General features: G+C 40.5%; 1 protein-coding gene across 1 annotated transcript in view; it reads left to right on the top strand.

The window, feature by feature from the left end:
- Window positions 1-841: 841 nt before the first annotated feature.
- LOC139722569 (dual 3',5'-cyclic-AMP and -GMP phosphodiesterase 11A-like) overlaps window positions 842-24,434 on the top strand; it is a 135,396-nt gene continuing 111,803 nt past the window's right edge. The window contains exon 1 of the mRNA XM_071633860.1: window positions 842-1,581. The gene's annotated coding sequence lies outside the window, so the exon portion shown is untranslated. The remainder of the gene's footprint in view (window positions 1,582-24,434) is intronic.

Below are 24,434 nucleotides of genomic sequence, written 5' to 3'. Positions count from 1 at the left end.
GCCCCGGATGCTAACCCTCCCAGAATCAAATGTTAATTGAGACCCCGAAAGCAGCGAATGGTCCTAATGAGCTCGCGTTTAGGGAGATGGCCGAACGCCGGTTGGGGATGCGGTCTGGACCGCCGAACGATCAATCTTCTCCTTGATTAATAGATGAGAGCGCAAGAGAGCATCAGCATGAACACATTAGCATGAACATACATGCTTGGTATTTTCCACCGGCTGTGGGAGGATTGGAATGACGTTTCTACTACCTACGAATACGAAGCGACTAGGTTGGGATTTTATTGGCCAACATGTTAGAGCCATAATGTATGCTTTTGTGCTGCATTAGAAAAGGAAAGACAGGGAAAGCAGACAGAGATAGAAAGAGAGAGGAGGCAGAGTGGAGGAGAAAGCGATGGAGGGAAAGAAAGACAGACAGATGGACAAACAGGCATGAGAGAAGGAGCTGGGAGAGATTAACTGCACTTCCAGTATGAAACTCCCTTCTTGATATCGTACACTTTATCTTTACCGACTTTATTCAGGCAGGGAAGAGGGGTGAGGGTAATACACAGAGGAGTAGGAAGGCAACAGAGAGGAAAAGAATGCGTTTCATTCTTAAGAAGAAAAAGACCATAAGGGAAAGACAAAGTGCGGATGATTCAGTTTTCCTGCCCTCAAACAACTTAAATCGACCTCAGGGGACGGATACTTTTTCAGGCCAACGCACTCTTTCGGTGGCGAGAGAACGAGTGAGTTCTGGGTAAAATCCTAGTTATCATCGGGCAAGCCGATGCTTTGAGAAGTCGAGATACCTTCCATAATCACTATGTATAGTCGTATTTCCTGGTTGCCTGGCAACAGCCCCCAATTGACATTCTCTACTCCCCTTGCAGTTCGTCAATCAGTAATGTACGTAGTTCAAAGATCGAGTCGTCCCAAGGTGTGTGCTGAAAAAGAAACTGGAGGGAATCTGTTAACCTTGTTTGTTTTTGGTTCTGTCTCACTTTTCTTTCTGTTTCCTCTTACATGGTCTCCCTGCCTCCTTTAATTGCCTTCTCCGGCTTTTTTTTTTACTTCTCCCAGCTTCACGATCTCTTCTTCGCTTCTTCTCAACTCAATCACACGTGAATCGAAAGGGAGCAGGCAGCTGCATCTAGGGATTGCTCCCGGCCTCTCGAATTATCCTCGCCGAGTTTACACCCTACAGCTTTCAAGCCCTATTCCAGCCGCACCCGCCGCACCCCACCCTCTCTTCGCATGCCTGGTTGGTGACAAATTATTGACAAACAGAGTTTTATTAAAGCCGATACGACACCGTCTGGTTTGCTGCCGAGTTCCTGCATAGCTGCATCGTACGCTCGCAGTGTGGAATTATTTAACGCAGCATATTCTATGTTTTCGCACCTTCCCGGACGAGGAACAATATTGCCGGTGCATGTTCAGTACCTGTTTGTACACCACTGCAGAGAGAAGGTTTGTGTTAATAGTGCGCCAAAGGTGACTCCTATAATATAGGAACATTGCACTCACAGTCGCCCTGGAATTCCACCATTTGGAGCAGCTAGATGTCAAATTAAGCATTGGCAACTGGGGGTACGTACGCTTTTCACTCTAGCTTAGCCCAGTGCATCAACAACTGTAACTAACTATAACTAGTTATAGAATCAGTTGACGACAACAGCTGACAATTTCTGTCCACAATGCAGAAAATTTGAATATCAAACCATATTATTCAAAGTTTACCACAGGTTGTTTCAGAACGAAGTTAGTGAAGTATTCGAATCAATTAGTTGTAATCTTAAGTGCCTGATAAGGCTGTAGCGAAGATAGGTGTTTGCATAACGTTTGAAGGAATGGTATACTTGTAATATATACGAAACGGTAACGATATCAATTAAGAAATGATGACAACCAAAGTCCAAGGAACACATTAATTCTACAACGTCTAACATCATTAACCTTATATCATGACCAATTGCATGATCGCAACAGGTGCTACTGCAAAGGAATTTGCGCCGGTAGGCCTCAAAAACTTACCTGCATCCGCAGTCATAGATGCACTTGCGTTATGTTCAAACAAATTATTTCGAAACATCGGCACTATACGCTTCAAAACTGAATTTTGCCACAATAACCCGGTATTTGTTTTCAGGAGAACTTTATGTCGTCGAGCTCGACGAGAGGTTATGCTGTCTCGTGTATACAAATATGTTCGCTGTGATAGGTCCTACTGATTCAGATATTTGATGTAGTTGCTATTTCTTCCCGTTCCTGATTGATTTTAGACTAAACACGCCACTTCCTACAATACCCCGTAAAGTTTTGAAAAAAAATTCTTCTTCTTCTTCTTCTTCTTCTTCTTCTTCTTCTCTTCTCGAAGAGGGAGAAAGAGAAAAAAGGGAAGAGAGAAAGTGAGAGAAAAAGAGAGGGACGGATGCTCTGAAAGATTCGACAAGAAAATTGTCTAATTATGGAATCATCATGATGTCATCATGGGAAAATCGGCCTACTGACATAAATCTCTGTATATATCTTGTTAGTGTCTTGATAATACGTTTTTGTTTTGTTTTGTTTTTGTTTTTTGTTTAACCTGCTAACAACAAAATTTGCCCAAAGGATCCCACACAGCATATTATGGCGATTGGATTCTTAGTATGCACTTAGCCCGTATCCAGGTGGATGATTATGACATGCTACAAGGTTAAAAAGTCTTCATAATTCATTTGACGACATTAGTAAATTATAACCTAAAAAAGACAACTGAAAAAAAGAGCGCACCTATTACAACTGTTTCTCTCCCAGATGAACTATCATGTTTGTATTTGTGCATTTAAAGCCGGTTTTATGATATGCAAGAGAAAGTCAAACACTTTGTTTAATGAGTGCGATTTATCATTAATTGCACCTTATTTCACTTTTTCATTCATAGATATAAACAAAAGATGGAATGGGAGTGTCATTCATGAAATGAAAACAATAATTATGCAACGATGGTATTGCGGAAAACAAAGTCATAGGACGATGCTTTATACGCGGTACATTCTACGGTTTGGCTTCGCATATCACAAAGTCTTTTCCAAGAAGAATGAATGAATATGCTACATATGAGCAATTTGTCGGATAGCAGTTATCTCTATACGACCGCATTACATCATATTGTAAAATAATTTCAGTAAAAAAAAAATGATGCTGCGTTGAAGACAAGCTTTCAATATGTAGGGATTTTTGAAAGAAAATCAGAATGTTTACCGTTTAGATATCTTGCATGTTTGCTTTACGACCAATATTCTATTGAAATCATACTATATTTTGACATATATTTAGAATATGTTGTTTTAATTAGCATGATATCTTTCGTACATTGATAAGAAAATAAAAATGAATAAATGAAATGAAGTTGCTTCTTTACGCAACCCTCACAGGACTATGTTTGATTGTGATGTGAAATGTACTGTGACCACTACCGCGCCTCTATATCGCTTAGATTTCAGGAAACTTGGACGATCATCAAGAAAACTAACTGGCTTGGGAAAATTATCATTTGTGGCGGTACCGATTTACAGTTTTAAAAAAAAAAAAAAAAAAAAAAAAAAACCTTCATGCCGGTTTCTTGACTAATTGCTGCTTTGTTTAATCTATAGGATTTATTCTTATTCAATGGCGGTTAGGTAAGCAAAATGATAGAATGAAAAGAAAAGTCTTGCTTCAAATAATGGGTACAAGCAAGTGATAGTAAGTATTTACTAACGCATAGAAATACATAATTTGATATGTAAGTTGAATACAAAGAAAGTGATTAGTTTCATAACGACTTGTTTCAGCGGTGGGATCTTTTTTTTTTCCTTCTCAAAATCTGGTTAGCAGAATTGAAGGTTCTTAATAATGTGTTCCTCTCGTATAACAGCCCACCATCTAAAGCCGAGCTACATGAATAAATTATGATGCTTATTTTCAGCTGGTATACCTGTTAATCAGACGGGGGTATTTTTGACGCGTCCGAAGGATCCGGTGTGGAGAAAGGAATTGGAAAAGTTCGAAATCCGTAAGTGGGGCAAACTGTGCAGCGTGATCGGCAGTATGAGTATCGACAATCGCCGTGGAACTAATAAAGAAGATGAGAGAGGGAAGTGGGGGGAGGGGGGGGGGGGGGTGATGGAGAGAGGAAAAGAGACTGAAAGAGCCGGTATCGGGGGTGGGGGCGATAGACTTCATTTTCTCGAGACATGCACAGTACCTACAGTTAATAACTACAATTTGTATTCTTTTTTAAAGGTGTGAACAGAAACAAGTTGAGGTATGTTGGAATTAATGAGTATTTTGATTGATATCCGGTGGAATTAATGTGCATTAAGAGCGCACACAAATTAGACACGTGAGCATACGAGATGTGGTTCGTTAGACTCACTCTCATGTAAATCTCTGCTGCAATTAAGCATCGATGGTATCTTCAAACCTCTGATCTTCCTCCCTTACTTAACATCGCCAGATGGTTTAATGTCCACAGTGTTGATATTTCTTTTTATTCCCCAACGCTGAGTGCATTCATCAGAATTGCAATTCGCTCCTTTGAATGCTATGTGCTCTTACACATACAATGCAATGATAATCAGCTAGAAATTAATTCTCTTCCGCATTGTTACCTCTGTCGCCACCACCAGCAACTGTATACAGCCGGAACTTAGGGCGGCTTTGTGAGATGTTGGTCCGGGGAGGGTTAAATTTCAACTGTTGCCAGATGGCTCCTGCACACGTTTCTGGCTGAGACAATATCGCCAATAGTCACTGCTGTTTGCAGTAAAATAATGTGGATTTACAACCAATGACAGAATAAGCATCAAAATTACATTAACCCAAGGACCAGAAAGTTCATTATTACCCTCGATTTTGTATTCAAATGAAATATTTTAGAAGTCATCTTCGGTGCATATCGAATCCTGTCAAAAATAACTATGTCGACATCAATAGTTTCAGTCTATCTATAATTTATAATTTTATATATTACACAACAGAATTCGACAATTCGGTTATGATTTGCAGTGAACGGACAGTGAGTAAGAGTTTCAGTTATTTATTTATTTATCTATTTTTTTTTTTTTTGGAGGAAGTGTTGTTCCTTCATTAAATTCTATGTTGTCTCATGTAGACCAACGCACGTTTCAAATGGCATCGTTCCTCCCCTATCACTAACCACAATCTCACATTATAGCGTATCGGCAAAGCCTCGCAGTGTGACCTAATACTAGTATAGATGGCTGTACATGAAAGACAAGCGAGTGTTTATTATTTCCTGCTGACGTGGGAGGCCAAAGTTCACACACATAGTCACGGATACACGAGGTACTACATCACCATACCGCATATTTCCCGCCAGGGATTGTGTAAACAGTCATTTTCTGCTTAATGGCACATTTTATGGGGTCCTGTTCAAAGCGGCAAAGTCTAGCTTCAATTTTAGAAAACATGGTATGATTTTTAAACTTTTCGAGCAGATAAGGGGAATTCACTTTAGAAAAAAAAATCTGTTCGTTTTTAGGTTGACAATTAGTTAAATATATATATATATAGGTATATATATATATATATATCAATATATATATATATACATATATATATATATATATATATATATATATATATAGAAAGAGAGAGATGAATATATACATATATATATATATATATATATATATATATATATATATATACATGCATTTATATTACATATGCATAATATGCATTTACGAGAAGAGACCGATATGAGGCCAGATTAATTTTTTTTTTGGTTGCTTCCCTGCCTCCTCATCCCTCCTGTTTCATATTGACTTGGGGTCCACTCATCGGCTGCCTGTTGCCCGTGCTATGCGGGCGAGTGGGCTCACATTCCTCCTGATTTGCCGTGACGGGCGGTCAGTGCTCAGGGTTCGTCTTAATTATGCGAGCTCGGGAATTGATTTCACCCGAAACTACAGATGCGCCTTTGAAGAAAAGATTGGAGAGAGAGAAGGGGGGGGGGGGGCAGAGAAGGGGGTGAACTCATGAGAACTTCTTGTGCTTTCAAGTACTCCCATGAATCCCATCAAATGATACGGCAACAGTGCATCCAAGAAAGAAAGAAAAAAAAATAGGGAGAGAGTAGGGGGAAAGGATGGCGGAGAAGATTCAATTTGACTAAAGGTTGGCTGGCAGGCTTGGGTTGGTGGCTAATGAAGATTGAAGTGAATTCGGCATAAACCAGCGAAAATGGCTCTCCAAGCCCAAATGGAGTGCGCGGTTGGCGCCTTGCTCCCACCGGCCTCGTAATCGGCATTCATTATCACTGCATGCAATTTAGGTTGGGGTTTTCTTGGGTGATCTCGCCCCTCCAGATGAGTTTCATCTTCCCTTATCCTTTTTTTTTATTGTTTGGTCACGAGATGGATTTAGCGATTTAGCTTCCATGACCAAAACCAAAGTAAATTCAAACTCAAATGAAGTATCAAAACGTATCATTATTATTATTTATTTATTTTTATAACTCCGTCTTGACACACGTACTTCCAAGACCGGCCCAATTTTTCTCCATATATCTTTATATGCATTCCACTTTGACAGAATAGAAGGCCTATCCTTTGTCTATTTGTGATATCAGGCCGCTGAAATGGTTCTGCAGATGTGTATTCATTCAGGCTTGTTTTTATCTGGGTGCGTGTTTGTATGTGTGTGTGTGTGTGTGTGTGTAGTTGTGTGTGTGTGTGTGTGTGTGCGTGTGTGCGTGCGTGTGTGTGTGTGTGTGTGTGTGTGTGTGTGTGAGGATCCATTGCTGTCTACCGTGGATAGTATTTCACTTAATATGAGATGGAACGCTTGAGAACCGAAGTGTGAAGACGCTAATTACCCCGTATGATAACTCGGCCCCAAGTGGGTTGTTCATGAAGGATTTGTGCAGACACACAAAGACACACACACACACACACAGGCATGCGAACCAGATTTATGACCTCTTCTCTTTCTTTCTTTGTTACTCTATATCTCTGTTTATGTGAATTACATACTCACGTGATGAAGATATCCGTGTGTATTGTAGCTAAGTGCTGAAATATCTGGGATTTTTTTTTCTAATTAGTTGTGTGTTAGAGAGGTTGCAGTGAGTATTATGTGTGCATGTGCATAATGTGTGTATAATTGTGTGCATCTGTATTAAGAGAAAGAATGACGGTGACCTTAAAATATGACAAGCAGAGCAACTCGGCGTAGAAAGCCGGTTGATGCCACGACAATAGAGTCGACAAATAACCAATAAAATATCCCTTTAGGGTGGGACCAAAGAAGAGGATGAGGACACTGCCCTAATAAAAGATGCACTTTAGTCCCAGCCAATGCCACCGGTGCTGTATCAAGTTTTTCCTTTTGGTCGTGAGCCGGAGGCAAAACGAAACCCAAGGCAGGGGACTACGACTCACAATGAGCTTTTGAAATGAGTTCCAATAGCCTACCTTTTAGAGTAAGAATATCCTCCTTGATATCCGTGCTAAATTCTACCGGGAAAAAAAAAAAGTGGATCTGGCGCGACAACTTCTCTTCATCCTGAAGACTCAAGCATTCTTCTTCTTTTTTTAAACCTCTGCCAAGGAGGTTGTGTTTATGCCATCGTTTTTGTTTGTTTGTCTTTTTTTAAACCAATATTACTGGGCAAATTTTAACGGGATTTTGATGAAATCTTCAAAATAGATTTGTCATACTGAAATGTTGAACAGGTGATTAGCTATTGGTGGTGACCTGGGCCATGCCATATGAGTTCATATAAGAGGGATGTTTAAAGGATGCGTGTACAGTTCTATGGTGTCAGCGATAGTGGCGAAGGCGGATCGAAGTTTGCGCTTTGCCACCGATCTTTATTTCACATTGAGGCTTTTTTCCCCACGAAAAGAGCTAATACCGCGAACGGATAAATTCCTTGGGAAGGGGAAAAGCAAGCAGAAAGAAAAAAAATGATAACTGTGTCGCTTAAAAAACAAGCTGAAGTATTCGAGGAAAGAACACCAGCTCGACATAGACAAGCAGCAACTGTTCCGCTTCTTACGGGGAAAATAATCAGGCCGGCCCCCGGATCTCTCAGCCTGCTCTCTCTTCAGATTCCACATTAAAACTCGGTCGATGGGAGTCGCTAAAAATATATCAAGACTCCGGGAAATCTAAACGATACGTGGACAAATATGGCGTTTTGATCAAATTTGTAAGCCCTCGAAACCTGTCTGGGGCGGCTTGCCTGGGATGGTAATGGTATTCCTTATTAGGTTAAATGCTCCCCTTTTTTTGAAGGCATGGTGTCGTTACGGCGAAGAAAAATAGCTGGGACTGTCAACTGAGCGCTGCATGTTAATGTGTGCTCTTATGCTAGCTCGCCATGAAATGTAGCTCTTCAGACATCACGTTTCATCGTCTCTTCCCCAACCTTCCTTTTTATCATTTTTGTAAGAAAACTGTCAGCGCTCTCTTCATAACTACATTCGCCGATAAACGATACTGCTTTCAACAATCCATCTTCTCTCCTTCTATCACATTCGGCTCCAAAACAAAAGCGAAGCAATGTAAAACGAAAGCATAAATGAGATGTTCAGAAGTTCAAGAAGTGGAAAGAAAGCCTGGAAGACAACATTATGTCTTCATGTACGCAGACAGCGCTGTCACATTACTGGAGAGTCTTCTGAAAATAGCAACAGCGGAATTTTACAATGTATCCCTTTATGCCTATGGTAAAAGTGTATTTGCTTTCCACAATTGCCAAAGACAAACAACGTCAGCGAAATAATGGGATGTAAGGTCCAGTGATTTAGAAAATCGTGACATACACGGCCAGCAAACAACGACAACAGAACAAATTTTGACCTTAGGGAAGAAATCAAGCCTGACGAGTTCAACAAAAGAGTTCAACTGGCCTCATCGAGACTGAATCCGCAACACAACATAATATCTATACGTTGTTATATAAAATCTTCCACACATCCCGCCAAAAAACAAAAACTATATAACAAAACACCCGAAACGAACAAACATTTCGACAAAGAGCAAGGACAAATTGTGGGAAAGGTGAATAGAGACAAAAATCGTGTGGCCACTTTAGTGATGCAGCCCTATTCTCCTTATACGTCATTTTGAGAAAGATACAATTTCACAATGATAAATAATTCAACGATTGTCAATAAGGATGTTAAGACTCCTTGATAGACCCCAAAATCAACCCAGCTACAGAATAGCGTGCTTTCTAAAGTGCCTAAAAACAACGTTGTTTACACTTGGTGTGTATAGATTTAGTGAGTCAACAGTTCGACTCGCTTGTCCTACCATCTTCTCACGTTGACAATATTGTATACTAGTAGATTTATCAATGTACCTCAATCTAAGTACAGCTGGAGTACTGAAGAATAGCTCGGTCATGTGCCGGAGTCTCTACGATATAGTTGTTTAAAAAAAAAATTGTTTTGTGAGTTACTGTCCAAGGCTCTGAACTGGCGCTCATGCATTTGATACACACACACACACACACACACACACACACACACACACACACACACACACACACACACACACACACTTGTTTTGCTTTTAAATACTAGTGATATTCATTGAATTTCATAGGCGTTTTCACATCAGCCCGATGTTTCGAAATAGCGCGCCATTTTCTGACTTGGGAAATTAACCCGATCACGAAACAGCGCGCTATTTGATAATGTGAATACACATCAGGGCCCTAATTGATCGAGAAAATTTCTCGAGTCCAACTCGGGAAATTTCCGATATAGCAGGATAATTAATGCGAACTAGCACGCTATTTGATAATGTTCGGGCAGATGTGAATAGGAAATGAAATAGCGCGCTAATTTGCGATCGCGAAAACTATCTCGGGCTTGGATTTTTATCGGGCTGATGTGAAAACACCTACTGAACACTTCAAACATAATTTGCTTGCATTACATTCCCTGAAAATTCTTACAACATCATAATCAATCATCACAGAGAGAGAGAGAGAGAGAATAGGCGTTTTCACATCAGCCCGATGTTTCGAAATAGCGCGCTATTTTCAGACTTGGGAAATTAACCTGATCACAAAATAGCGCGCTATTTGATAATAATGTGAATATAAATTACCGCGCTAATCTTATCGCTCTGATAGAAAAAAAATTCTCGAGTGCAACTCGGGAAATTTCTGAAATAGTGGGATAATTTGCGAACTAGCGCGCTATTTGATAATGTGAAATCGTCTCAAGAAATTAGCGCGATGCATCCCATCATGCCTAGCGTGTGTGACCCGCTAAAGCGCGCGCTCTACTGGTATACCCGACACTGCTTGCGCATGCTCAGCTGTCGAATTAGCTCGTAAAAAATTGGGGCTAATTCTCTTCGGGCTGATGTGAATAGGAAATAAAATAGCGCGCTAATTTGCGATAACGAAAAATATCTTGAGTTTTGATTTGTATCGGGCTGATGTGAAAACGCCATATGAGAGCTACAGAGAGAGAAAGAGAGAGAGAGAGAACTTAACAATACATGAAATCTTATTTAACCCCCATGACATCGTGATCTTATTTTCATCTGCCGTAGGGATAATAAATCTTGCATTCCAAAGCTGTTCTTAAAGTTAAGAAGGACTTAAGAACGACTGGTGATCAGTTGTGATGTGCTATTCTTTTCAAAATCTCAATAATTCAGCACAAGAACTGATCACTAGTCGTTCTTAAGTCCTTCTTAACTTTAAGAACAGCTTTGTGAAACACCCCCAGGATTTGAAGAAACAAAGTGCGAACATAATTTCACGTTACAACTGTATTCGTAGCAATTTAACAGAACAGAAAAATCCTATAGATGACACAGAGTTGCGAATTCATCTTACCCTCTAAACTTGTACAGCTCTTGACTTTTTAAATGTGTACGATTTTTTTTTCGTAAAAGAGAGAAATGGAGAGATATCTTATGCAAATTCATACCATGTATACAAAATTTATACAAAATCTACATAAGTCTTACAATACAAAAAAAAAAAAAACCCACCTTGATCAACTTGATCAAACCATAATGCAAACAAGTAGAAAGAAAAGTTTTCTTGGGAGACGTAATAAACATTGTAAGTGTATTAATTGTGTCTTTAAAATTGTTCCCACTAATACTCTGACTTTAAGCTTACATGGGCATCGTATTATTCAGGCCAAAAACATTTGTAAATATTGTGATTTCCTTTGAAGTAATAAAAACAAAATTACAACAACAACAACAACAACAGCAACAACAACAACAACAAAAGATTTTCTCCAGCTGCTACGCTCCTGAGAGACGGAAATTTCAATTTCACATCTCCACACACGTGTCTTTATTTAATGTGCGTTTTTTTCCTACCAAGAGAGGAAATTTTACGTTTTTCAGCCACTTTCTGGCCAAATACACGGATTAGGTAAGTCACTTTGCGCTTGCCCTTTTCCCCCACCGCCATGAAACTTTGAGCAAACAGCTGCCTGCGCACAATGGTGTGATCAAATGGAAATTGAAAACTTTGAATTTAACCCCTTTCCACATTTCCACTTGTCAATCTTATCTGTTCGATGGAATTAAAAACGGTGGTTTTGGCGCCTCCAAGCCAGCACTGCTTGAGAAGAATGAGAGGGAGAATGGGGGAGGGGGAGGGGCGGGGAGATAGAGAAGGAGAGGAGGTAGGAGTTAGAGAGAGGGAGAGGGGGAAGAGGATATAAGGGGGAAGGAGTATGAACTATCTGATGTTGAAATGTTGATGGGGCTGAAAACTATGATGAAAAAAATGATAATAGATAGGGGCTATTTTTGCTGTTCGGAGGACAGGGCTAATGTAATGCGCGGCTTACGGGATTATGTCATTATTAAGATGGATTGAGTATCAGCAGCGGTTTTGGCCAAAATTAGTCCACGTCAGAGACTGATAATCTGCGTCGTCATTCATACCCAGGATGTTGTGAAACGGAAGACAGAGGGCCTACAGCAGTTTGGTCACAGTCCATTTATCTCTTCTGTTTGGGCGCATGGAAAACGATCGCGCTGTTAAAACGCATGCGGCATTAAGAGCTACAGTGGATAAGATGGCGCGGCAACCTTTGAATATTCTTAGGGATCTTGCACTGCATCAGACGAAATCCAATTACTAATGTTCTCCTGCTTTGTTTTTCTTTTAACTGAAAACCATTACACAGATGTAGAATTAGGTTATGAGATCTCAGGTTGACAAAGAGAAACGATTATCTAACCTGCGAAATTTTAAACAATGATATTTATCTTTTTCTCACACCTCTTGAATTCCCGACCGACGCTTCATCAAAATGCTTCAAGTTGATAATCCATCGTGTGTTCCCAATCAAGTAAAATCAATGAAAATTGAATGATATGCATCGATTATATGAAGATGTGACCGAGGTGGGCCTCCAGTGTAGACAAAAGAGAATCACTTTTCGTCGACATTCCAGCTAGAATTTGCTGTATGTAGTTCCTCCAATCCACCAAAATACACTGTACTAATGTGTGGCTACTTACAACTGACGAACGTCTGGCTAATACCCTTTTAGGGGGACGCAACTTACCTTCAGTCACTCCGCCCTTTCCGAAGCTGTTTCATTGCCCCTATACATGTCATCCTTGTACTAGTCCGTGTAACCACAGACGACAACTTGTGAATGATAGTGGCCTTGTTGTTTTACAGACCTATAGCTTCAAAACGTTTTATCCGGGCTGTAGTCAAAAAGTGTAGAAGTCTCGAATGAGTCAAATAGTATGTGCAGAAGTGCTACATGAAAATGTTTCACTCAAATATATTATTGGGGGATACAATGCCCCACAATGTCGTCCTCTTGTACAATAATTGATACCAGTCACTGAACGCTGAACTCTCTTAAGCTTCTTAGAATGTAATTCTCCAATAATGTCCCATACATGAAGAACACGTTATGTTAAGACTACCAATTGTTGTCTGCACTTTACCAAAGGGATTTTTTTGTTTGTTTCCCGACGTGATTGCAACAGCTTCTATGCTCCAGGCCAAAAAAAAAAAAGAAAAGAAAAGAAAAGTGCACCAGTTTGGCACGAGATTCCATCCAGCTATCCGCTTTCCACATTTTCTTCAGGAAGAGACGAATATGCCAACAGCATTGGCTTTCACAAATATTTACTCTCTGCCAACCTCACGAATGATTCATGTCCAGGAAACGGTGCAATACTGGACGAAAAACAGCATTTCTTGGTAGAAGTGTTTTCCGGAGCCTTCACTTCCCCCAGCGTCAACTCAATAAATCTGACCTTAATGTGAAGTCTTATCCATTATGTACAGTGAGTTATACTTAATTACCAGAAAGAGAGAAAGTTGGGAAGAGAAGATATACAGAAGGAGGTAGATATACGGATAAACAGGAGAAGAAGAGGAATTAAATGAAAAAGTAGAAGACAGACTGACGGACAGATATAGATAAGAGAGGAGAAGAGAGAAACAGTGTGTGTGTGTGTGTGTGTGTGTGTGTATTTGTGTGTATGTGCGTTCGTTTGTAAGAGTCAGAGTGAGAAAAGAGAAGGAGAGCGATGGGGGGGGGGGGGGGCGAGAGAGAAATGGAGAGAGAGAGAGAGAAGAAAAACAAGATGTATGTTTCTGTTAAAAAGTATAGATCCACTTACATTTTTATTCATACGCATACATACATACACACATTGCCTTCAAAACTTTTATACAATAACCGTCTTTTTAGACATGAAATTACACTCACTCATATCTTTTTTAAACCTCTAATTTATCATACTTATTGATTTGACATACATTTACACACCTGCATACACGCACATCACACTCAACACGATGATGACTCATATATGAAGTAATGTCATGTATGTATGACATTGATATTGATATGAATAATCATTACAAATTTAGGCATTTTTCATACAGACATATTTATACATTCTGCCATATTGTATATCTTTTGTATGTCTGTCATGTCTATGTGTCTATGTTATGCCTGTGTTCTGTTTGTATGCATTCTATGTATGTATAATACTACTTACGTATGCATATATATATAACATTAAAGACGTATACGTATGTAATTTGTATGCACGCAAAAAAAAGATCCAGATTTGGACGATAGAATTGACTTGAAGAAAAAAGAGAGATCAAAAAAGAATGCAATAATTGTCCTTGTAACAAAAATGCCTTTCGAAGCACCCGATTACGGAAAATTACACGTACATCATGTATTTCGCCAGAGATGGAAAGCCTTATAGAGACAGCCACACGTAGAATAAAAAGAATCAACCTTGTGTTCCATAAGTCCTCCTCGAGGAAATGAAACCTTGGTCGATGGAGACAGAGTTCAGCCTCACAGATATCATCAGATGGTGTCATATTTTCAGGGTATGAAGTCGCGCACTGAAATCGTTTAACCTCGGTGTTTTGACATCGCGTTTACGTAGGCCCTTTGTGTGAAAAGCTGAGACAACCCCGTTTTTGTTGCTACCCAACTAACGCTCTCAGTCCCGTCGGTAACATTTCTGCGTACCATGTCAATCTCATTCTAAGGTGATGATCCTGAGAAGGTTGATAATGCTTGAGATAAAGAGAGTGAGAGAGAGAGAGATAGAGAAAAAAAGTGAAGAATTGGCCGAATTACCCAAACATTTTTCAAACATCTTACACTATGATACGACTATTTTTCGAAGAGGTCATTTTAAAACGCACTGGTTGAAATGCTATCTTCCCCGTTGTCTTAATCAGCAATGGATTTAACATTATGAGACCGGTTTCCAAGTGTGCAAATTTTAAGCGGCCAAAGATCAACGGTTGTGTAAAAAAAAAAATAGATAAAAATAAAAACGCTCTCACCGATGGTTTTATGTTTGCTCATATTCATACGCATTTTGCGGGCCCCAGATTAAAGATCGTCTTGCCGTTGTCCCTCGTGACACAAAGATTGCTCGGCTTTGAAAGAATATTTTGCTGTGAAAGGTTTGTCCAGACCGGCGTGATCAAACAACAAATTGCATTACCACATCCCTTGTCACAGCATTTCAACAAAATCGATGTACACGTGCACGAGCGCCCTGCGAATTAGAAGCAAGTCGCTGACCAAAAGCAAACGAGCAACCAAGAAAATAAATAAAGAAAAAAAAACTTCAGTGAATACTTTCCATGTATGTATCTTCTTAAAATTCGATCGGACTGCATCGCTGCACGCGATACTGATTCTATGAACTAACATTGATATTTGTCTACGGCAAGAGAGAAGATTCGACGAGCCAAGGGAAATGGAGAATGACAGTTACCAGATCGAATATGAGTATCATTGCCATCAGGTATAAGAGAGGTCAGTTCGATTCAAGTATCATTTATTTCCGGCGAGGGAATTGTAAATGATTGAAAGTCGATAGAAGTGCACATCAGGTCAGGTAAATTCCGCTGAGGGAGGTGAATGGCATTTAGTATCTCCATCTGCATGAGACAGTGACAATGACCTCCTCCCAACATAGCCACCTCCTCAACACCTCCCTGTCCCTATATCCTTTCATTATGAAGATACTATAAAGCAGCTTAAGTGCACACATCATCAAGTCCTGCTCACACCTCTTCCTGTCCTTTTTGCAATGATATTATACCGTGCAAGATCTGCATTGTCGAGAACTCCTAATTCATCAGCACAAAGATCTGCTATGTGGCGCCATGACGCTAACCGCCTGTTGACCACGCCCTCCAATGCCGAAATTGTGATGTAAGCTTTCGCCATCACACACACACACATATACACACACCCGTATGTGTATATATATATATATACATTAGCTTTTCTTTATTTCATCCTGAGCCATTTATTAATCAATTAATTATGTGTATAAAGGCACAATATGCCTAGGCACAATGGTGTACGTGAGAGCCAATGGTATACATTCATATCAACTGCATGAGCACGATATTGTCTACTACCAGTTCTCCTACATGATGTTGCAAAGCTTTAAGAATAATCAATAATCTATTAATCATCATAACGTGAAATGCTGCAGCTAAATTCCATTTATAACCTTAGTTTCAATATTACGCTACTATTCCTTAAATACCATGATTTCTATGGCTGTCATTTAGGATTACTATTTTGTAGGTGTTGTACGCATTCAGCCATATCAGAGAGTTTATATCCAGAAGTACAAAATTTCTCTATCGTCTCACCCTGTAACCTGCAACAGAACCATTGCAGGTGTCGGCGCTGCAAAGATTTTGTTGACATCGCCTTACACGAGGGTCATCGCGTAAAGCAAAATATCACATTTACTGCTGCCTTATCGAGCGCCTTGAAGATGCGCAATGTCGCTTTCTGCATGTTAAAGCAACAAGTGTCCCGTTTCCCGCGCTTTTAGTGTGGTCTCGCAGGACCGAAGTGTCGCTCGCGTGTCTAGGATTCCAGCTTGAAGTGGAGGTTCTGTGTTTGAAGCGGACTGCAGCAAACATGTACATTCTGTATAGATTTCCCAGCCACAACTACAACACCAACGAGACCGGAGTGAAACAAACAGCACTGTTAGAGTGAGAAAAACACCTGTACAATGAATAATAATATTGTGCATCAGTGTCAACATCATCTGGTCAACATTCCCCCCTTTTTTTTTTGTCCTTCTGTCCATTATATACCCACTATTTACACACACACACACACACACACACGTACACTCACTTTTTTTTTCGTGAGTGTGTGTATATCAGTAGGCCCTATTTCTTTCTCTATTTCCGCCTGTATTCTTTTAAAAAAATATCTATAAATGGTCATGCTGGGACAAATTTTGATAGCGGGAATATGAAACGGGTGCACGTCACCAAACCGACACCTACGAGTCATATAGCTCACCAGTCATACAGCCCACCAGTCATACAGCCCACAAGTCATACAGCCATGAGCTATAAAGCCCACGACTCATATAGCCCATGACTTCGACACTAAAGCCAAGAGGGCCCACGAGACCGACATAAGCTCCGTGTTGTAATGTCGAACTCGAGGGCCTTATTTGCCTACCAAGTGTCGAACTCATGGACTGTGTGACTCATGGGCTGTATGACTCATGGATTTTTTTTTTCAATGTCGATCTCGTGGGTTGTATGACTCTTGGGGATGACCCCTAATGATACAAAAACTGACGCGCTTTCCATCGAAACTAAGAAAAGGCCCGTTTTGAAATTCTTACAATCTGCTGTTGAAGTTTTAATTGCAAGAATGTACAAAATGTTTAATGGATCTACATGTATATAATTCTCGTCGATTTGATAACAATAATCATAGCCATGACAGCTTACAATATTAAGACGGCAAAACACATTGAGTTTTCTGAAATCAAACCAACACCTACCTGAAAAATAAAACAAACACATAATATACAAAGACAAAACATACGTAACACTGACACGCTTGTTTAACCCTTGCTGTGCTGTATCATTCCCGTTCACTTTCTTGGTGGAACTACACAGTGTGCCTTTAAGGGAATTCTAATACGGAACACGCTTTCTTATATGCCATTAAGATGCACTCGACGCGGGCTCCCCCTTGCTTTTCGTTAGCATTTTGTTTATTCACGCTAGTGCGCTTGCACCAGAGACAACAACAGCAAAAACAGACTCGTCTTCAACGCACACTCCGTTTCTACTCTCCGAATGGTTTACAAGTCGTAATGCAAATCATTATTCTGCGCAAGAATGATTAGTTTGTTTGCCTGTACAGTGCCCTGTTGTGGAATTGCGAATGGAAAACATGCCCCAAGGCGCGATCCGGTCATGTAGCCACTATCGCACGTTGCTTTCCAAGGCAAAAACTTTTGACATTATCGTTAAATCGGCGCATCTTCCGGGCAGGCCTCGGTTTCCACCGAGGTAACTGTAGACTCTTGTCGGGATTGTGATTCCCGCGCGATACGTGCCTTGTGGTCGGCTGGCATTCGACTCTGCACGGCACTTTCCTCCCGTCCCGTCCATCGATACCAGGCGTAGAATTTCACTGCGTCTCAGCACCTGTAGAGCTGTATCGACCGCCGCCAAAAAGTAACTTATCATAATGAGCGGGAGTATAACTCTTTGAGTTGAGCACGTTCGGTGCGACAGTGAACCTCTGCTTTTATAGTCAACTTCGGATTTCGAAAAATTACCTATCTCAATAGTGAGATGTACATGTATGTATGTGTGAATGTTTGTATAAAATGTGTGCATTTCGCGTGTATATACTAAGCAGGCGACTATGAATTTCATTGAAATACGTTGAAGATTGTTCTTTAAAACATGTCGCGTAAACATTATACTTCATTCATCTTCATTCGTTCAACTTCATTTTATCTTCAAGTCCAATGAAATGTGCAACACACAATATCGCACCTAATGTGTGATCAGTGCAGACATTATATACGAATGCAACTTTTGTCACACAATAATATCGTTTGTGACTATCAAATAAAAGTAACAATATGTATCTAACTTTGATGAGAAGATTTTTTTCATTCTTTATAAACGGTGGAAGCTGCTACAATGGACGTCTAGGAAGTTGCAGCTCGGATCTACAGAATAGATGGAAGGAATAAGAAAGAGATAGGATTTGAATCAGATAAATCTACGATAGGTGCTGTTGTAGTGCAATGAATATAAAGACCATGTACTGTAAATCACGAAGTCCGTTGTTCAAGTCCCCTGGCTGGAGAGGCTGTACCCCCAAGGCAAAGCAACTTATCCTCATTGGCCATAGTTCTCCAGGGAAGACTTTTTAGCGCCGTCGTTGTTTGGTTACAAGTATTCATTGCTTCCTTGGCGGTCATGTAAAAAAAAACCCAATCAATTCAAATCTGTGTACAAAGGTTAAGTTTCTCCTTCTCATCTTGTATCCAGAAGTATAGTACTTAATAAGTGACGTAATGCATTCTTTGAATGTCAGATAGTGGGGGGGGGGGGTCAAATGCAGTTTGTCAGTCCCATCATGCAGCACTTACACAAATGCTTCTTGACGTGTTTTGCGGAACAGCTTCACTTTGTGGGCGCTCCCTGCTTCGCACCGCATGGCGTTAGAGGCGTATATAGGGTTTATTGGCATAATAGTCATTTATTATGTGATATTGACCATAACAGAGAGACAGACAAATACTTAGAGATGGATGGATAGATAGAGAGATAGATAGATGGGCACTAAAACGCTGAAGCATAATATCTTCGCTGACAAGGTAAATAAGAAGTGAGCGGAGATGAAGCTGGCTCCACAGTTTGCCATGAGGCTTAACAGAAAAGCCTTCATGGTTCAGGATAAGGACAACAAGCTCGTTTATGCATTCCTCGTGTATATTAGCTATTACGTGTAAAACGAAAACTCGCATCATGTTTAGGATGAAAGTTTAGATCAAAATCGGACCGAGATTAATAAGTTATGGAAATTCAATAATATTATAAATGCATGCGTTTGGCAAATAACTTGGCAACTATCACTGAAACTCTTGAATACTTTAATGCGAAGGATTGAAATTTTTCTTTAATTTACGTCAAAAATTAGAACGTTTACTGAAGATATTTCCGAAGAAGTAGGCCATATTACAATCACCACTCCGTCTATAATAGATTGCACGAAAAAACCGTGAGCGATGTGACAGGTGTGTGACGGATCTAAATTTGGAATTCATCAGCTTATTCTTAGCCTGATTGAAATAAACCTCTCACAGTTCCATTTCCATGACTTTACTCTATGTTATGATCTATCGAAGTCTACTCGATGATTGAGGGCTTTTAAATGTCCTCTTGCATTATTAGGTGTGAGCAGCGGATACGTGCGCTTTTCTCATCATTGTTGCTTCAGTATCAGTGAATAATCGCCGAAAAAACAAAAATACAAATTATACAAAAAACTCATCTTTTGCTCATTCACATTCATGATAAAATGACAATGAATCCACTTTCAGGGACTATAGTTGAGATTCAAGTGGCTGTCTATTACATTTGCATCGAGTGATGCGCGAATCGTGCCACCAATAAATTTCAGATTAGGATGATTTTTCCACAAGCCAGCCGAGGACTGCCAACATCCCTCCAGCCATGTCAAGGGACCGGGCTGCTCTCATACGGCGCCACAAGGAAAGGTCATCCCCTAAAGGTCGGAAAGCCAACAGGTTGGCGTCTCGTTCCTTGAAACAGAAAATGCCAGCGAGTCAGTGGTAATGCATTTAAAAAAGTAAGCAATCTCGGCGAGCATGGGAGGGGGTGGCGTGACGTCGGTGGGGTGATGAGGAGGAGGTAGAAGAGAATCCCGTGAGAGGGGCAAACATTACATACCCAACAATATGTTGTCTTCCTCTCCCTCGAAATGTGACTATTTATGGTGCCTGGTTGGATGAGAATCCAACAACAGCAAAGACAACAACATGAAGAAATGTCCCTGTCTCTTTAAACGACATCGAAAACACGCATCGCGAGCATCTTGGAATGTCATGGTATAAATAACAGGAGGAGAGTGTTGAGATGGTGCGAGACGGGAGATCATCTCTGTTTGACAGAATAGTAGGAGGCGTGAAAACACGGACACGAGGGACGAAATCCGCCAGGGGAAATCGCAGTCAATTACCTTGTTTTCCCCTTCCCGATGACATGCGCCGGCAGTTATCTCGAGATTACCGACAGAATGGCGGTCTGAGAAGAAGGTTAAAAATATCTCCGTGGTTTAATCTGCGACAAATCATGACGAGTTTACAACTGTGAAAAAAGACAAGTAAAAATCTGATATCCCCTGGTGTCGTCCTGGTGTCCCTCTGGTGTACGTCTCCCTGGTATCTCCCTGATGTCCCGTTGGCGTCTCTCTAGTGTCCCTCTGGTGTCCGTCCCCATGCTGTTGCCCTGGTGTCTTCCTATCTACCCCTGGTGTCTCCCTGATGTTGTACTGGTGAATTAGAGTACCTACATATAGATTTAATAGTCTCTATATGCAGGTACTCTAGCAATGGTGTCGCTCTGGTATCCCCTGGTGTCCCCTAGTCCCAAGTACAACCATGTCATGTGCCTGTTGCATTCCTCACAGGGTTGTGTCTTCTGCGAAACCACTGCCTTTCAAGTTGCAGATGGAACACGAATCAATGTTACGAAAGAAGACGGAAAAAACAGTAAGCGATATTGTTCGGGGTTATTTGTTTTGTGTTTTTTTTTTGTTCACTTGCTGCTGCCTCATAAGTGTTCAGTAGGAAATGAAACGTGATTTTTCCCATTTTGGGGGGATTATTAAATTTTAATGACTGAATCAGGTGTTTAGTGTTATTACTGTAATTTCCAGCAACTTCCATAACAGTGCTTGCGGAAGAGCTGGCAGTATCTCAAAAGACCATGGGGTCAAAATGTCAAATCTTAAAAAATAACCAGCTCCATAATTGATATAGCACAATATCAGCCACGTTAAATCTTCATGTCTGCGACGCATTTTCTATCCAGCATCACCAATCGAGACATGAATTACAGGCTTTGAGAAAAGACCGCCTTTCCTCTCCATGTATCTCATCATTTTAAACATGGCTGCACATTATGCGCACACACATGCAAAACGAACTTAAAATATCCAATTTTATCATTCAAAGCGTAGTGAGGGTGATTAAAGAGTTCTAGGCGGGAGAAAATAGCCGGCATTTTCTATTTATGGTGGATTTTATGACGATCAATCACGTATAATGCGAAATGCAACTAAACCTCCGAATAACACTGGAGTACAGAACTAGCCACAAAATTTTCATTTCTGCGTCAATTCTTGTGAATTCTGAATCCGGTCGTGAACATCAGCGCAAGGATGAGAAAATTGACTCTAGAAATATCCCAAATACCCCGCAATTCAGAGTATAGTGCACTTTTGTCCTATACTCTCAATTGCCAAGGAACACTATTCTTCAGAAATTGTTATCCTTTGACGCTAGAAACGATTAGAATATAATTTGTCAACATCCTCCTTGACGCGAATAAAAGTGAAGACACGAACTGCAACTTATATATACGCCTGTGTCGTGTCATCATAAACAATGGAGCGTGCTTGATATTTCTTAAGCACTTTCTTTAGATGGACTAGAAATAACTGGACGACTACTTTTCAATAATGCAACCAGCTCTCTTACCAACTCTTCATGACCTGCCTGTGTTTCGAAAAGATCTACTTACATGAGCAAGCAAATGATAATGCATTACATCGTAGGCAGAAACTGACGCATCAGTACCGCGCACTAATGACCAAATCGGACGAGATGCACTGCGCAGGCGTGGTTGGTCTGCTGCCGCTCGTAAAGCTTATTCGCTGCCTCGTCTGAGGAGCACGTACCCCAGGAATACAAACGTGATGCGATAGAGCAACAGTCAGTTTCGCATTGTGAGTGGAGTCGACCGGTGGCCATACACTTCTCCGCCACAAACGCGACACATCCGTGCATTCCGCTTTCATCTCGCCATGCGCTCGTCACATGGATATTCGGATTAAATCAAGATTTTCAAGATTTAGGATATTTTGATTACCTTTTCAAGCGCCAGACATGTACTGTGTACAAACTATGCAGAGTCGCCTTTGCTGAACACGGGGAGAGTGGCTGGATATCTGCACAGGACTTCACCAAAGGAGTGACTATTGATGATCTACTTATGGTGGTAATACATCGACTAGCCGTAACGATCACGTGGCTTTGTTCAGCAGGCAAGCTATTTGGAAAGACAGGTTTATATCATTCTTTCCGTCCATCTTCAATTTGATTATGAGTGATTGATTGCATTGCACCTGGTAATGATGTTACTAATTGTCTTCATTATCTTATATCTTTCACTCACCATTAATGCAACTCTGCCGAGAAATCATTGTTCACAAATGTTCGTCTTCTCAATCTGAGCCAGAAAAAAAAAAGGCTAAGCATTTAGGTATGACATCGCTAAAGTAACTTTTGTATAATTGTATAATTGTATTTAAATGTATTGGTTTAAAAGGGAACATTATTTTCGATTCCTTCGTTTCATCACCCAGAGTTTGAAAAGAAAAGCGTATTTCTCAATGAAAAAAAAATGGGGAGTCAAGTTTACCATAAATTCGGTTCAACAGATGTCATGCAACCTTTTCCGTTTTACAACACGTATAGTTTGAAAGCATTAATGGTGGTGTACAGACGTCCAAAGAATAATTGCCTTCGTGCAGATCCGTGTGGTTGATACATGATTATTCGTCGGATCAGGGTGCGTCCCGAGGAGCGGGAAGAGGAGGACGGGATCCGAGCGTGTGTTCGAACTTCCAGGCTTGCCACTCCCTGATTTAACTTCATCTTTTATTTATAGTGCCATGGATGTGGTATGAGGAGATGTGAATTTAGAGAATGAAGGAAGCCGAGGCGTTCGAAGCCAGAAAAAAAAAACCAAAGCCGACATGATTATTTCTTTGTGTGCTTTACCGATTGACAAAGAAAATCCAATTATAGCTTGGTACACTTTGTTCAAAGTGCATGGCACGGAAAAAAAAATAAAAGTATTTCACCATAGGGAGCGAGGTTAGAATAGATTTAGGCATGCTTTTCATGCAAGAGAGAGGGTATTTAAGGTGAATTACGTGGATTTTGATGTTCATAAGAAGTACCAAGTTGTGAACGTAAAGATAAATGTTATAAAACGACCGGAATAATAATGATGATAAAAAACACAATGCTTAAGTTAAGAACACACACAAAACACAAACTCGCATCTGTGTATGTCGATGAGTGTCTAGGTTAATTTCAGCAAGGGAAATGAGTGGGTATAGGGGAGAAGAAAATGAAGAAGAAGAAAGAGACAGGCAAAGAGTTACAAAAATGATATTGGATAGTGGGTAGGGGGGCGAGAGAGAGAGAAGGGGAGGGGGGTGGGAGAGATTTATTCTGTTCCGCGGTCATCGCCTGCGATGCTGGCATTGAGTTCCTTCACCAGCCTACCAAGATGGCCGAAGCGGTTACTTGCGCGTCCACAAAATGTCACGAATGGGAGTATGCATGTCTTTCTGCCTGCTATGAAATGCTTTTCCGATGACATAATCAGACTAAAGTCTGGGACAGGTCGCTGCCTATCGATCCACATAGCAAACTAAACAGCAACTGTCGCTGGTTCTTCTGCGTGTTTGTGTGTGCGCGTATGTGCGTGTGCAGCGTGAGGATGATTATTTGCGTGTCTCAGAAAATCTGTAATTTCACTTGACAAGTATTGATTTTTATGCCTGTGCCAATAAGTTTGAGAGGCTGATTATAGGTCGCCATGAAATACAAAAACAAAATTGTATTTCTTATTCTTTCCTGTATTTCCTTTACAAGACAATATTCTGAGTAAAGTAGACCACAACAGTAACTCGACGGTAGCAAATGTAGTTGTGCCCAATTTTCAATTTCAGATTCAGTGCAGGTTTATTTCCAGCAAGCAACGTGACGTGGGAGCAAAATGAACTCAGATGTATGACTTCATT

This window comes from Diadema antillarum, unplaced genomic scaffold (assembly GCF_040938485.1).
Source record: "Diadema antillarum isolate AM-2024a unplaced genomic scaffold, OU_Dant_1.0 scf00000167, whole genome shotgun sequence".
Classification (NCBI taxonomy): Eukaryota; Metazoa; Echinodermata; class Echinoidea; order Diadematoida; family Diadematidae; genus Diadema; species Diadema antillarum.
The sequence above is the reverse complement of the archived record's forward strand: the minus strand, read 5'-3'. Positions and strand labels throughout refer to the sequence as shown.